At 45.6% G+C, this 13967-nt stretch overlaps 1 protein-coding gene across 1 annotated transcript in view; it reads right to left on the reverse strand.

Annotated features, from left to right (window-relative positions):
- CFAP20DC (CFAP20 domain containing) overlaps nucleotides 1–6069 on the reverse strand; it is a 476046-nt gene extending 469977 nt beyond the window's left edge. The window contains exon 1 of the mRNA XM_082266497.1: nucleotides 6009–6069. The gene's annotated coding sequence lies outside the window, so the exon portion shown is untranslated. The remainder of the gene's footprint in view (nucleotides 1–6008) is intronic.
- Nucleotides 6070–13967: the final 7898 nt, after the last annotated feature.

Below are 13967 nucleotides of genomic sequence, written 5' to 3' on the forward strand. Positions count from 1 at the left end.
GTGCTTGTAGTCTTTCCTCATAGCTGATGTCCTCCATTCCCCTAATTATTTTTGTTGCCCTTCTCTGGACTCTCTCCAGTTCCAGCACATCCTTCCTGAAGACCGGTGCCCAGAACTGGACAGCATACTCCAGATGTGGCCGGACCAGAGTCTTGTAGAGTGGGAGAATAATCTCTTTATTTCTGGAGTGAATCCCCTTTTTTATACATCCCAGTATTCTGTTGGCTTTACTTGCAGCGGCTTGGCATTGCATGCCACTGCCAAGCTTGTTGTCTACCAGTACCCCCAAGTCTTTTTCCATCCTAGACTCACCCAGAGGCTCCCCCCCCTAGTGAGTAGCTTGCTTTCTGGTTTCTGGCCCCAAAGTGCATTACTTTACATTTTTCAACATTAAACCTCATCTGCCATGTAGTTGCCCACCCCGTTATTTTGTTCAGGTCCGCTTGCAAGGTTTCCACATCCTGCATAGAAGATATTGGCATGCTTAGTTTAGTATCATCTGCAAATACTGAGATTGTACTAGATATCCCCTCCTCTAAATCATTTATGAATAAATTAAACAGGATTGGTCCCAGGACAGAACCCTGGGGGACCCCACTTTCCACACCCGCCCAATCCAAGTACTCCCCATTAATCACCACCCTCTGTACTCTCCCCTGGAGCAAGTTCTCTATCCAGGTACTCACCTTATGGTCCATACCTACCTTCCTTAGTTTGTACAGTAAGCGTTTGTGGGGAACGGTGTCAAAGGCCTTTGCAAAGTCCAGATACACCACATCCACAGGCTTACCTTTATCTAGGTGGCAGCTCACTTCATCATAGAAGGTTAATAGATTGGTTTGGCACGAACGATTTTTCATAAATCCATGCTGATTGCTACTAATAATACAGTTTTCATTACTAAAGTCTTGTATTTGGTCCCTTAACATCCCCTCCAAAATCTTGCAGACTACTGATGTTAGGCTGACCGGCCTATAGTTCCCCGGGATACATCTCGGCCCCTGATAGGTTTAGTACTAAATACCAGTATGGCACAAGAATTTTCTCTACCTAAAGCAGTTCTTTATAAATATAATACATCATTTTTTCTTTTTTTTTAATCCTGTAGTTGCTGACTTTTACTAAAAGGATATTTACCTGTCCAGGAATCCAGCGCCATTTTTACCCGGGCTGGTTCTTCACTAGCCTTCAGGTTCCCAGTGGCAGCATCTTAACTATGGGCAGCTGGCCATGATGCTTGCGGCTTCATAGCCAGGTGCTCACTGCACATGTGCGAGCCACACTGTGCTTTGTGGTCCTGTAGTCTTCCGGGACTTGTGACGTGTCCCAGAAGACTGCAAGGAGGGAAGGAGAGAGGAAAACTTCTGCTCGGAGCGCCTCAGCGATTCGAGAAGAAGTGGGAGAGTACCTGTCAAAACTAGGTGTCTGCTCGCCCCCCCCCCCAAAAAAAAAAAAATGAGCCAGAGGAGGGGGGGAGGACTTAAAACAGAACTTCCCCTTTTGGGTAAAGTACATTTAAATATTGTGTACCACCCTCTAGCTATGTGCTAGGTGTAAATAGGTTAGTTGTTAGAGTAGGTAAATTAGCTTGGCTGAGAACCAGGCCTGGGTTGAATCTGGGTCAGGTAGCGGTATTCTGGTAGAATCCCGGGCTTGGACAGGAAACACTTATATAGGATCTGCAACCTCTCCATATGACAGACCATTGCCCTGACGCATCAGCCCAGCTCCCATTGTGCCCATCAATGCTTTCCCCCTACTGATTCAAACATGCAGTCACCGCTCTGTAGTGCCTATAGGTTGGATTTGGGCCTTACGCACCCCAGCATGGTGATTTAGACTGTATTCACACTAGTCCGACTTGGACCGCGACTTGTCAGCCTGACAAGTCGCGGTCCGTCACGCTTCCATTGTGCGGTACAGGACCGGTTCTAATAGGAGCGACACAAGTCGCTCCGACTTAGAAAAAGGGTCCTGTACTACTTTGGGGCGACCTGGAGGAGACTTGCATTGACATTCATTTTATGAAGTCCGTGCAAGTCGCGCCGAAGTCGCGCTGCACGCGACTTAACAGGTCGCCCCCGAAGTCGGAGCGACGTAGTGTGAACCGGCACTTAGATTTACTTGTTTGCTATATTCACAAGTTTTCCCCCAATGTATGTTTATTGTTTGTTGTTTTTTTTTTTTCTTTTATGAGGTACTTCCACTACTCCTATGTCTGATGTACTTCCATGGCTCCTCTAATACAAGGGTCTCCAAACTTTCTAAACAAAAGGGCAGTTTACTACCTTTTAGACCAGGGGGTCTTCAAACTATGGCCCTCCAGTTGTTCAGGAACTACAATTCCCATCATGCCTCGTCATGTCTGCAAATGTTAGTTTTGCAATGACTCATGGGATGTGTAGTTCTGCAACAGCTGGAGGGCTGTAGTTTGAGGATCCCTGCTTTAGACCTTAGGGGGGCTGGGCTGTGGCCCATGGGAGTAGAAAATGGTATCAGTGAAAAGAATAGTATCCCATACATGGTGTCAGTGAGAAGAATATTATCTCATCTTTGGTGTCAGTGGGAGGAATAATTCCTCATCTTTGGTGTCAGTGGAAGGAATAGTTCCTCATCTTTGGTGTCAGTGGGAGGAATAGTCTCTCATCTTTGGTGTCAGTGGGAGGAATAGTCTCTCATCTTTGGTGTCAGTGGGAGGAATAGTTCCTCATCTTTGGTGTCAGTGGGAGGAATAGTCTCTCATCTTTGGTGTCAGTGGGAGGAATAGTTCCTCATCTTTGGTGTCAGTGGGAGGAATAGTTCCTCATCTTTGGTGTCAGTGGGAGAAATAGTTCCTCATCATTGGTGTCAGTGGGAGAAATAGTTCCTCATCTTTGGTGTCAGTGGGAGGAATAGCTCCTCATCTTTGGTGTCAGTGGGAGGAATAGCTCCTCATCATTGGTGTCAGTGGGAGGAATAGCTCCTCATCTTTGGCGTCAGTGGGAGGAATAGTTCCTCATCTTTGGTGTCAGTGGGAGAAATAGTTCCTCATCATTGGTGTCAGTGGGAGGAATAGTTCCTCATCTTTGGTGTCAGTGGGAGGAATAGTTCCTCATCTTTGGTGTCAGTGGGAGAAATAGTTCCTCATCTTTGGTGTCAGTGGGAGGAATAGCTCCTCATCTTTGGTGTCAGTGGGAGAAATAGTTCCTCATCTTTGGTGTCAGTGGGAGAAATAGTTCCTCATCTTTGGTGTTTTTCCTTTTTTCTCTTTTTTGCTGTGTTGTTTGCAAAAACGTATTTTTCAATAAAAAATGTCAGATTTAAAAAAAAATATGGCTAGTTTAAGGCCCCCTTCACATGGTAGTTCTGATCAAATCTGCCCGTCATTTCTTCTTGCAGACTGGAACAGAAGGTCCATCCATCTCTGTTGGACAGGTGGGTGTAAATGGACTTGTCCCTACCTCTTGGTCCAATTTGGTCCGCTAAAAAAAGGACGAGAACTGCGTCCTAATCCGTTTTGGTGGACTGGATTGGAGGTAGCCGGGTGTAAACACACATTTACGGAGCCCATAAAGCAGAGTGGGGTCATCCATCCCGCTCTGCTCCGATCAGCGGGGATCAGCTCACTTATCCCCTGCTTATTGGAATGGAGCCTGCCCCGTGTGAAAGGGGCCTAAGTTTGACACGCTTTTTTGCACATTTTGTTTCATGAGCTACAAGAGTGTGAATGCCGGTGTTCTGTCAGGAAACCATACCCCATCAGATTTCCCTACCCACGTAATTTCCGGTGCGGGTTCGTCATGCACCAGCTGTAGCCGCGTCACACGTCCTACTGCGCATACCCACACGCGCAGGCCCACTGTCTCATTGTCGGGTCGGCGCAGTGTGGGGGATGGAGATCGGATTTTGTCGGGTCGGTGCAGCGCCGGTTCGGCGCAGTGTGGGCCATGGAGATCGGATGGATGTTTGTTATAAGAGATCCCGCTGCCCGACCCGTTGGTGCGCATGCGCAGTAGGACTTTTGCCTGACCCCTTACGATGTTATCAAAATTCCCTACCTATTCTGCGCATGCCCAATAGGACGTGTGACGTGGCTACAAGCTGCTGCATGACGAATCCACAGCTGATCTCAACCGGAAATGACGTAGGTAGGGAAATCTGACAGGGTAGGGAAATCTGATAGAACACCGGCTCTATGACTGCCTTACATGGGACAAGGAAGCTCACAGACTCGCTCACACTTCCGGTTTCACTTGTGTGCAGGGAAGAGTATGCAGTTAGTGTCTGCGCTCAGTGCGGCACACACACCTCTGCACGCCTGTAAACTTAGATGTGCATGTGATTCTGTACAGGCTCTGCGACTCCATTCACTGCCGCCTGCACGCACATAAAAAAATAGCTCATTCACACTGTAAAAGGCCTATGCCCCTGTGTGAATGACAACCAATGGCATCGCAAACGCTTTTTTCACACATTTCGTGTAGTCGTGTAATTCTGTGCGTGTTCACACTCTACGCTAGTGTGAAACCAGGCTTTCGAAGCGATTGTACGATAATCTAAATGTTAGTACACAGCTTTGGTTTGATATTTTCTGAAGGGACAAACACAAACATTTTTCTTGTACGATAAGGCTATGTTCACATCTTGGTGTTGCTATTTACAGGCGTTTTTTAGGCATTTTTTTCCTGGTGTTTTTTATGGGCTTTTTTTCAGGCGTTTAACAGTCGTTTTTACATGCGTTTTTACAGGTGTTTTTGTGCAGACATTTTTAGGTTGACTAGTAACCAATGGAAAAAAATAAAAACGCCTGTAATCTGCCCAAAAAGAAGCCCATGTACTTTTTTGAGCGTTGGGCGTTTTGCTTAAAACGTCAAAACGCTCAGATGTGAACAGGGGCCATTGAAATGAATAGGATTTGTATTGTTGGGCGTTTTTTGAGCTGATCCTAGAGCAGAAAAACTCCCCAAAAACGCCCCAAAACGCCTACATGTGAACTTAGCCTAACAGATAGTATGATTTTCATTTAAGGCTGGTTCACAGCACAAAAACGCACTCCAGATCCATTTCGGATGCAGATTTTAAAAAGTTTTTAACATGTTTTTGGTGCCTTCCAGTGCGATTTTCATGCGTTTTCGGATGCATTTCATATGCTTTTTTTCTTCCTTTTTCTTGTTTTTTTTTTTGCCCACTGTACTGGGATCCAGTGCGTTTTTGATGCATTTCAGTGCATTCCGCTGTGGGTTTTTTTTTTTGTGTGTTTTACTGCATTCCGGCACCGTCTAGTGCAAGAAAAACACAGCATGTTCTACTTTTTTTTCTGGAACTGTAAAGCCCCCAAACTGATCGCACTGGTGTGAACTATGCTATCCGAAACCATATACCCTACTTTCCATGCGTTTTTTGATGCAGAAAAAAAAGCATGGACTGCGCGTTGTGTGAACTGGCCTTCAATCAGTACAGTTTTCACCCAAAAATGCAATACAAATATATTACATCACTTCCACATTTTTATTCTGTCGTATGAAAATGTTTGTACTTTAGTAATCTCCTCGTTTTCGATATGGAGACTAGCATGTAAAAAGATGATTTGTTTGATAATCTCAGAGGCGGTTCACACTACTCCGACTCAAAGTCGCCCCGACTTTGGGCGACTTTAAAGTCGCCCGTGCAGCACGACTTCATCGCGGCTTGCAAACAACTTCTCATAATAGAAGTCAATGCAAGTCGCTCCAAAAATAGTGCAGGAACCTTTTTCTAAGTCGGAGCGACTTGAGTCGCTCTGATTAGAACGGTTCCATTGCACAGCATGGATCGCTACTTGTCAGGCTACCAAGTCGCCTGACAAGTCGGAGTAGTGTGAACCGGCTCTCATTGTGCGTACCCGGCTTTATGGTGCAATCACGTGGCGTCTTATTAAATCTGATAAAAGGTAATGAAAATAAGAGGCCATGGTCTCCCCAAAGACCTCTGTTCTGTGTCATGTCATACAGGCTTCTGCAGTATTTTCATTGAACACTTCTAGGACTCACCTGACGCTTTCAGGAATAGGGGCCCCTGGGATCCTGTGGGGTCCAGTAGAATGTACAGGAAATATCCCCAGTCCATGCAGTGATGCAGGAAGTGCAGAGCAGTAACATCAGCGTGCTTGTCGCTTAGCAACCTGGAGGCCAACCGCCCCTGGGAGTGTGTTCAGGCTGTTTTACTATTGTCATTCATAGCAGACACAGCAAACATCCCTCCACCCTGACTGAAAACTGATCTGTACACAACACACAGCCTTCACCTTCCAGCCATTACTGTGCATGCTGCTCTCTACACTCACAACGCCTTTACTTCTTTTCTTTACAAGATTAAATCAGTATTTTTTGCTAAAAAAAAACCCTAAACATTATACATTTATATTAATAAAATGGCAATCGCTGCAATTTTTTATGTTACACAGTATTTGCGCAGCGGATTTTGAAACGCAATTTTTTTGAAAAAAAAAAAACACTTTCATCAATTTAACCGCTTGCCGACCGCCGCACGACTATTTACTGCGGCGGTCAGCCCCTCACAGGCAAAGCGACGTAAGACTACGTCGCTAGCCTGTGAGGCTCTAGGGAGCGAGCACGCGCGCGCCGCTGGAGGCGTGCTCCCGCTCGCTCACGGACCCCCCCGCGCGTGTGCCCGGCGGACCCGATGTCCGCCGGGCAATCGCGATCGTCCGTTACAGCGGGAGAAAGGCAGACGGCTAATGTAAACAAAGCCGCCTGTCATTCTCCCCTGTGTAAGAATGGAGATCATATGGTTCTGCTATGCAGGACCGTTGATCTCTGTTCTTACACATCAAGCCACAGCCAATCACAGTTAGAAGCACGCCCCTAGGGACACACTTAACCCCTCCCTCTCAAATAAAGTTAACCCCTTCCCTGCCAGTGTCATTTTTACAGTAACAGTGCATATGTATAGCACTGATTACTGTAGTAATGTCACTGGTAACCCCAAAAGTGTCAAAAATGTCAGTCAAGGGTCCGATCTGTCCGCCGCAATGTCGCAGTCCCGCAAAAAAAAAAATTGCAGATCGCCGCCATTACTCGTTAAAAAAAAAAACAATAAAAATGACAAAAATCTTTCCCTTAGTTAGTAAACGCAATAACTTTTGCGCAAACCAATCAAAATACGCTTTTTGCGTTTTTTTTTTTTTTTTTACCAAACATAGGTAGCAGAAAACAAATTGGCTTAAAATGTTAAAAAATTTAGATTTTTACATTTTTTGGGGGGGGGAATTTCATATAAAAAAATGTGAAAAATATTGTTATTTTTGCAAAATTGTCGCTCTTTTTTTGTTTATCGCGCATGATCAAAAAATCGCACAGCTGATCAAATACCACCAAAAGAAAGCTCTGTTTGTGGGAAAAAAAGGACGTCAAATTTGTTTGGGTACAGCAGGGGTGAGGAACCTTTTTTCTGCCGAGGACCATTTGGGTATTTATAAAATCATTCGGGGGCCGTACAAAATTATCAACTTAAAAATGTGCATGTTATATTTGGTCAAACATTTAATTAACTCACCCCTAATGTGATAGCTGCAACTGCTTCTTTGGTGAGGTGTGTGATGTTAGCTGGTATTGATGATGTTGCTACTCGCAACTGGTTTTCCAGGTTTGCATCGGTTAGTCTGGAGCGCAGTCGACTCTTTGTGGTGGTAAGCTTTGAAAATAACTGCTGGCTGGTACTGCTGGTGGGTACAGCTGGCTGGTACTGCTGGTGGGTACAGCTGGCTGGTACTGCTGGTAGGTATAGCTGGCTGGTACTGCTCGTGGGTACAGCTGGCTGGTACTGCTGTGAGTACTGCTGGCTCTGGCTGGTACTGCTGTGTTTGCTGCTGGCGGGAAATGCTGGCTAGCAGCGGGGCTGCGCTGGAGGAAGAGGCGATGTTTCCTGTATTGGTCACAGGCGGAGTGCATTTGATATCACTCCGCCTGTGACTCACTCAGACTGTCAGAACGGAGTTGAAACTATACAGGAAGAATCGGCTCCATTCTGACAGATCAGCTGAGAGACACAGACTCAGCTGCACGGGGGGCCGGACCGAATGACTTCGAGGGCCGCATACGGCCCCCCCGAACATAGGTTCCCCACCCCTGGGGTACAGCGTCGCACGACCGCGCAATTGTCCATTAAAGTCACGCAGTGCCGAATGGCAAAATAGGCCCTGGTCAGGAAGGGGGTAAAATCTTCCGGGGCTTAACCACTTAAGCCCCGGAAGATTTTACCCCCTTCCTGACCAGGGGGTATTTTGCGATTCGGCACTACGTGACTTTAACGGAGAATTGCGCGGTCGTGCGACGCTGTACCTAAACGAATTTGGCGTCCTTTTTTTCCCACAAACAGAGCTTTCTTTTGGCGGTATTTGATCACCTGTGCGATTTTTTGATCACGCGCTATAAACAAAAAAAGAGCGTCCATTTTGCAAAAATAGCAATATTTTTCCCTTTTTTTTATATGAAATTCCCCCAAAAAAAAATGTAAAAATCAAAATTTTTTACAATTTTCGGCCAATTTGTTTTATGCTACCTATGTTTGGTAAAAAAAATCGCAAAAAGCGTATTTTGATTGGTTTGCGCAAAAGTTATTGCGTTTACTAACTAAGGGAAAGATTTTTGTCATTTTTGTTGTTTTTTTTTTTAACGCGTAATGGCGGCGATCTGCAATTTTTTTTGCGGTACTGCGACATTGCGGCGGACAGATCGGACCTTGACTGACATTTTTGACACTTTTGGGGTTACCAGTGACATTTCTACAGTAATCAGTGCTATATATATGCACTGTTACTGTAAAAATACACTGGTAGTGAAGGGGTTAACTTTATTTGAGAGGGAGGGGCTGTGTGTGTCCCTAGGGGCGTGATTCTAACTGTGATTGGCTGGGGCTTCAGCTGTATGCAGAGTGATCAACGGATCTACATAGTAGATCCAGATGATCAGCTCTCATACAGCGAGGAGAATGACAGGCAGCTTGTTTACACAAGCTGCCTGACTTTCTCCCTCTCCCCCGCAGATCGCAGAGTGGCCGGCGGACATCGGGTCCGCCGGTCACACGCGCGGGGGGGTCCGTGACCACTCGGGAGCGGGAGCGCGCCTCCGGGGGCGTGCGCTCGCTCCCTAGACCCTCACAAGCTAGTGACGTAGCCCTACGTCACTTTGCCTGTGAGGGGCTGACCGCCGACGTAGATAGTCGTGCGGCGGTCGGCAAGTGGTTAAAGAAAAACACTAAAGTTAGCCCAATTTTTTTGTATAATGTGAAAGATGATTTTGCGCTGAGTAAACAGATACCTAAAATGTCATGCTTTAAAATGGCGTCTGCCAGTGGAATGGCGGCAAACTACAGTGCTTAACCGCTTGCCGGCCGCCCTATGCAAATATACTGCGGCAGGGCGGCTCGGCTGTGCAAAATTACATAGATCTACGTGGCTTTTGTGCATGCGGCCTCGGCGGCGCACGCATGCCGCCAGAGCCGCGCTCCCGTTGTGTTTAGACACAGCGGGAGGCGGGCCGCAATCGTCAAAGAAACTAACAGAAGAACCGCCTGCTTATGTAAACAAAGCAGGTGAGTCTTCTGTCACACAGGCAGAGAGAGAGATCAGGAGTTTCAGCTAAAACCCTGATCTCTCTGTGCCTGTCACAGAACACCCCCCACAGTCAGTAAGCACCAACAGGCATACATCAACCACCTTTGATCACCCCAGTGTTAACCCCTTCCCTGCCAGTGTAATTTATACAGTAAGGGTCCTTTCACACAAACGATCCAATCATATCCGCCTGTCAGTTTTTCAGGCGGACCTGATCGGATGCTCCATGCATCCCTATGGGGCAGCGGATGTCAGCAGAGACATCTCCGCTGATACCCGCTGCTATCTGCTTCCGATCCTAGCCGTAAAATCCAGACGAATGGAAAACCTATTTTCCATCCGTCTGGAGGATCGGATCAGATGAGAACGGAGAGGCGATCCTTACTCATCCGATCTCCCCATAGAGAACAGCAGGGATCTGACAGGTCCATCTCCGCACACAGAATGGAGACAGAGCTGTCATCTGCCTGCTCAGCGAGGATCGGCAGATCGATCCCCGCTGAGTAAAACGGACTCCGTCGGCGGATGCGGACCGTGTGAAAGGACCCTAACAGTGCATATTATTTAGCACTGATTACTGTAGTAATGTCACTGGTCCCCAAAAAGTGTCAGTTAGGAGTTCGATCTGCCCGCCGCAATGTTGCAGTCCTGCTAAAAATCGCTGATTGCTGCCATTACTAATAAAAACAAAAAATAAAATAAATAAAAATCACATAGTTTGTAAACGCTATAACTTTTGCACAAACCAATTAAAATACGCTTTTCGGGATTTTTTTTTTTTTTACCAAAAATATGTAGCAGAATGCAAATTGGCCTAAACTGATAAAAAATTGGAATTTTTAAAACATTTTTATTGGGAATGTTTTATAGCAGAAAGTAAAAAATATGTGTTTTTTTTTTTTTCAAAATTGTCGCTCTTTTTTTGTTTATAGAGCAAAATCTAAAAACCGCAGAGGTGATCAAATACCACCAAAAGAAATCTCTATTTGTAGGGAAAAAAAGACAGCAATTGTATTTGGGTACAGCGTCGCACCGCCGTGCAATTTTTTCGTTAAAGTAACCGAATTGCAAAAAATGGTCAGGTCATTAAAGGGGTGAAACCTTCCTGAGCTGAAGTGGTTAAAATTCTCCATAGGCGACGCTTTGAGCCCATGTTCACATTGGTCTGATTTGACCTGTGATTTGACATGTCAGATCGGAGCCAATTGCCGGCAATTGCACTGTGTTGGCTGCATTTGTTTTCTTTCTTTGGCTTTTTTTCGCCTCTGTGTTCACCTGGTGATCTGGTTAGTATCACAACTCCTCTATTAGAGTGTCTCCACTCTGGATGAAGGAGCACAGGGGCACCTTTTGTACAGCAGCATTGTCAGTCTGGGGGATGGGAGTTTTAGATGTACTAGCATAGGTGTGGGCAGGCAGGGGGAGTACCAGGTGTAATCCTGCCGACTCTACTGCCGGGGCTTCCCCCTTGTTGTTCTAGTCAACTCCTATTAATCTGAATGATCCTAGAGTTTATATACTTACTTTGTGAAGATCCCCACACATTTACTTCTTTGAATTCTGTGACACATAGTTACTATGCCTCTGTGGGTTGGCACTGCTGTGTTACACATTTCACAGAGCCTGCCTTCTGAACTACAGAGGTACTGAGAGGAGGAGTTTTAGGAGGCGGAGTCAATACAGGAATCACTGCTTTCAAGCAGCAAAATACCATGGGATATGTAGTCCTTAGGACTAACAACAAAGCTGCAAAGCATGCAGGGAATCCAGGAAGTTGTGGAACGCGACAGCCAGCAGACAGGCAGAACTCACAACATGAAAAGAGATTTTTTCAAGTAAGCTTATATTGAATTGTCAAAAATATTTATTGTTTGTTTTGTTATTACAATGCTGATTGTACAAAATGAAAGTGCATGCTGTGATCATAGAACTCCTTTAAAGGGGTTGTAAACCCTTATTTTTAAGAATAAGAATAACAAATTTGTCTATACTTACTTGCTCTGTGCAATCGTTTTGCACAAAGCAGCCTGGATCCTCTTTTGGGGTCCCCAGGCAGCACTACAGGCAGCACTACAGGCCCCTCATCTTCATCAGGTGCCCCCACGGAAAGCTGCTTTCCCATTCGGGCTTGCTCCCAAGTCCATTGACACAGACAGCGAGACTTGGCCCCACCCCCACCCCCCCCCCCCCCCGTTACCACGCTGGATTTAATTAACAGCAGTGGGAGCAATGGCTGTCCAATGAGGAGAGAGAGAGTCTGGAGCTGCTGCACTCGTGCACATCTCTGGATCGGATCTGACCATAAGAAAAAGGGGGGGTCTGGGGGGAGCTGCATCACAGAAGGTTTTTCACCTTAACCACTTGAGCCCCGGAAGGTTTTACCCCCTTCCTGACCAGGCCCTATTTTGCGATTCGGCACTGCGTTATTTTGACGGACAATTGCGTGGTCGCGCGACGCTGTACCCAAATAAAATTGATGTTCTTTTTTTCCCACAAATAGAGCTTTCTTTTGGTGGTATTTGATCACCTGTACAATTTTTATTTATTTTTTTAACAAAAAAAGAGCGACAATTTTGAAAAAAAAACCAATATTTTTCACATTCTGCTATATGACATTCTTATAAAAAAAATGAAAAATCAAAATTTTTTAACATTTTAGGCCAATTAAGCGTATTTTGATTGGTTTGCGCAAAAGTTATCGCGTCTACAAACTACGGGAAAGATTTTTGTCATTTTTTTTTATTTTTTTTTTACTAGTAATGGCGGCAATCTGCAATTCTTTGTGGGACTGCGACATTGCGGCGGACAGATCGGACCCCTGACTGACATTTTTGAGACTTTTGGGGAACCAGTGACATTACTACAGTAATCAGTGCTAAAAATATGCACTGTTACTGTAATAATGACACTGGCAGGGAAGGGGTTAACTATATGGTTGATCAAGGGGTTAAATGTGAGCCTAGGGGAGTGATTCTAACTGTGTAACTGTGGGGGGGCGTGGCTTCTTAAATGACCATAGAAACATGTGATCCTATATTGAAGGATCACAGGGGCTCTATGATCATTCCAGGGAGAAGAACGGTCGGCTGTGATTACAACAGCCGACCGTCCTTCTCTCTCAGCGGGGAGCGATTGCGGGTGTCAGGCGGCAATCGGAGCCACCTGCTTGCCTCCTAGCCTCCCGAGAGCGAGCACCGTACATGTACGGCGATTTGCCTGGGAGCGGCTGCCTGCCGCAGTACATCTGCGGCGGGCGGTCGTAAATTGGTTAATGAATAGAATGGGGGATTTACAACCACTTTAACCACTTGCCGACTGCCTAACGACTATTTACGTCGACAGTCAGCCCCTCACAGGCAAAGTGACGTGCGCTCCGGCTCCTGCTCGCTCACGGACCCGCCCACCAATGTCCGCCGCTCACTCGCGATCGTCGGTTACACCGGGAGAAAGGCAGGCGGCTAATGTAAACAAAGCCGCCTGTCATTCTTCCCTGTGTAGCAGCACAGATCATACGGTCCTGCTATGTAGGACCGTAGATCTGTGCTGTTACACACACAGCCACATCCAATCACAGTTAGAAGCACGCCCCTAGGGCACACTTAAGCCCTCCTTCTCAAATAAAGTTAACCCCTTCCCTGCCAGTGTAATTTTTACAGTAACAGTGCATATTTATAGCACTGATTACTGCAGTAATGTCACTGGTAACCCCAAAAGTGTAAAAAATGTCAGTCAAGGGTCCCATCTGTCCGCCGCAATGTCGCAATCCCGCAAAAAAAAATCGCAGATCCCCGCCATTACTCGTTAAAAAAAAAAAAACAATAAAAATGACAAAAATCTTTCCCTTAGTTAGTAAACGCAATAACTTTTGTGCAAACCAATCAAAATACGCTTTTTGCGATTTTTTTTTACCATACATATGTAGCAGAAAACAAATTGGCCTAAAATGTTAAAAAATTTAGATTTTTACATTTTTTTTGGGGGGGAATTTCATATAAAAAAATATGAAAAATATTGTTATTTTTGCAAAATTGTCGCTCTTTTTTTGTTTATAGCGCATGATCAAAAAATCGCACAGGTGATCAAATACCACCAAAAGAAAGCTCTGTTTGTGGGAAAAAAGGATGTCAAATTCGTTTGGGTACAGCATCGCATGACCGCGCAATTTTCCGTTAAAGTCACGCAGTGTCGAATCGCAAAATAGGCCCTGGTCAGGAAGGGGGTAAAATCGTCCGGGGCTTAAGTGGTTAAAGAAAAGTTTTGGTTTTCGATACACTTTAGGAAAGATCCACCCAAAGCACAGCAATTGGCATGCTACTGTTGGCTCGCTGCTCGCTTTCACATACAAAGTGAATTGATGGGTAATCATAGGCACTAC

This window comes from Pelophylax lessonae (assembly GCF_965119305.1).
Source record: "Pelophylax lessonae genome assembly, chromosome: 8".
Classification (NCBI taxonomy): domain Eukaryota; kingdom Metazoa; phylum Chordata; class Amphibia; order Anura; family Ranidae; genus Pelophylax; species Pelophylax lessonae.